The following is a 2,859-nucleotide window of genomic DNA, read 5'->3' on the forward strand; positions in this document are numbered from 1 at the left end:
TGCGAGCAGAGGAGGTATACTCCTCTTTGGTAATCTCCAGGCCTGCTGACTTAAACAGTTGGTGGGCTGGTTTTCCTCCTGTGCTCGTCTGTAATCCAATTAGGAGATATGTCCTAATCTGTGTTCAGGAATAGAGAAGCAAAAAAACTCATTAAAGAGCTCAGCTTTGTCCTTCCCATCTGTCACTGATTGCCTTAGTCTGCCCTGTAGGGGTCCTATGTTACTCTACGCCTTCTTTTTCCTCCCCATATACCTGTAAAAGGACTTTTTGTTGTCTTTAATTTTCATTGCCAGCCTAAGTTCCATTGTAGCTTTGGCCTTTCTGACTGACTCCCTGCAAGTGCGAGCCAAGTAGGTATACTCCACCTTGGTAGCTATCCCCTGCTTCCACAGCCTGTATACCACTGTTTTGCCCCTAGGATTTCCTAGATTTCCTTGTTCAGCCAAAAGAGTTTCTTGGCTCCTCTGCCCCCTTTCATGTGCAATGGGATTGTCTCCTTCTGTGCCTGAAGGATCACTCCCTTTAGGAATGACCACCCTTCCTGGACTCCCATCTCACCAATGCCCCTGATCATCAGTGCCTCACTAACTAATCTCCTGAGCATATTGAAGCTGGCCTTTCTGAAGTCTAGCACTTCTGCCCTACTGGTTATCTTTCCCACCCTTCACCGGATAGTAAATTCAATCAATTGATGGTCAATATCTCCTAGATTACCTTGTATCTGCAGATCCCCAGCCAGGTAATCCCCTGTAGCCAAAACCAAGTCCAGTAAGGCGTTTCCCCTAGTGGGACTGTATACCTCCTGCATTGGGTAAAGGTCCTGTATGCAGGATAAAAATCTACGTGAATGGTTAGACCTGTCTGACTGCTCCTCCCCGGAGCTGTCAGGGTAATTTAGGTCACCCATGACAACCATGTCCCTTGACTGTATGGCCTCTGAGAGCTGCCTTGAGAATTCTAGGTCTAGCCCATCCTCCTGGTGTGGCAGAGGATGCTACCTCCTTTCCTGCAGCTATTCCCAAGCAGTCCCAGTTAGAAGGGCTTTAGTTAATGATTCTATCTTGTTTCTGAGTCATGAGTGTTTTTATCTTCCCTGTAGATTCAGTGGACAGCTGGCTGCTCATCTCCACATGCTAACTTCCATAAACTTTCAGGTCTTCAGATTTGCTCCTGTGATAATTCACTATCAATAATAGTTGTTCTAGATCCTACATGACATACTCTGTGACCTTTAAACTGCTTTGATCAGATATCATAGATGAGTGCATTTTGCATGCGTAGACAACATGCACAGTTGCTGATGCACATTGAGATACTAATGTAGCTGTTGATTTCCTCAGTATTAAGGAAGTAAAAGGTTAAAATCATCTTCTTATTTTATTAACACTGTTTAACCAAAAAGCTATACAAAAGAAGCATCACCTCTGCCTAAACTACTAGGGAATATACAATGCTAAGGGGATGTCCCAAGAATATTCTTAGACATAAATAGGATACCTACATCTTTCTGAAGTTGTAGATGGATGCTAAAAACAACATACCACAAATAAGTCCTAAATTTGATGTCTCATCCAAATGTAAAATCATAGAATCATAGAAAAGTAGGGCTGGAAGGGACCTTCAGAGGTCATTTAATTCATAGTTTCATAGTTGGTAGGGTCAGAAGGGACCTGAGCAGACCATCAAGTCTGACCCCCTGCCATGGCAGAAAAGAGTACTGGGGACAAATGACCCTGGCCAGGTGTTCATCCAGCCTCCTTTTAAAGACCCCCAGGGTAGAAGCCAGCACCACTTCTCTTGGAAGTTGGTTCCAGATCCTAGCAGCCCTGATAGTGAAGTAGCCCCTCCTGATATCTAGCCTGAATCTACCCTCTGCCACCTTGTGACCGTTATTTCTTGTCACTCCTGGTAGTGCTCGGGGGAACAGGGACTCTCCCAATGCCTGCTGGCCCCCCCTGACTAGTTTCTAAATGGCCACTAGATTCCCCTCTCAGCCTTCTCTTGTGGAGGCTGAACAGGTTCAGGTCCCTTAGCCTCTCCTCGTAGGGCCTGCCCTGCTGGCCCCTGATCATGCAGGTGGCCCTCCTCTGGACCCTCTCAATGCTGTCCACATCCCTCCTGAAGTGCAGCACCCAGAACTGGACGCAGTACTCCAACTGCAGCCTGACCAGTGTTGCATAGAGTGGGAGGATCACCTCCTTGGACCTGCTCGAGATGCATTTGTGGATGCATGACAAGGTGCGGTTGGCCTTCCTGAGCGCGTCCCCACACTGTCAGCCCGTGTTCATTTTGGCATCAATAATGACTCCAAGATCCTTTTCTGCCTTTGCACTGATGTGAAGGGAGTTCCCCACCCTGTAGGTATACTGTTGGTTCTTCCTCCCTATGTGCAGTACCTTGTACTTGTCAGTGTTGAAACCCATCCTGTTCTCATCCCTCCACCCCTGTAACCTGTCCAGGTCTGATTGCACCCTATTCCTCCCTTCTAGCGTGCCCACTTCTCCCCACATCTTAGTGTCATCAGCGAACTTGAATAGTGTGCTTTTTACCCCCCTGTCCAAGTCACTGATGAAAATGTTGAACAGTGTGGTCCCAAGGACTGAGCCCTTGGGGGACCCCACTGCCCACATCCCTCTAGGTCGAATAAGATCCATCCACTACCACTCTCTGGATGAGGCCCTCCAGCCAACTAGTGACCCATCTGACTGTGTAGATATCAATGCCACAGTTTCCTAGTTTTTTAATGAGAATGGGGTGAGAGAGAGTGTCGAAGGCCTTCCTAAAGCCCAGAAAGACTACATCTACTGCTACACCTGCATCTAAGGATTTTGTGACCTGGTCATAGAAGGCCACCAGGT

The sequence above is a fragment of the Alligator sinensis genome, unplaced genomic scaffold, assembly GCF_000455745.1.
Source record: "Alligator sinensis unplaced genomic scaffold, ASM45574v1 scaffold81_2, whole genome shotgun sequence".
NCBI classification, from domain to species: domain Eukaryota; kingdom Metazoa; phylum Chordata; order Crocodylia; family Alligatoridae; genus Alligator; species Alligator sinensis.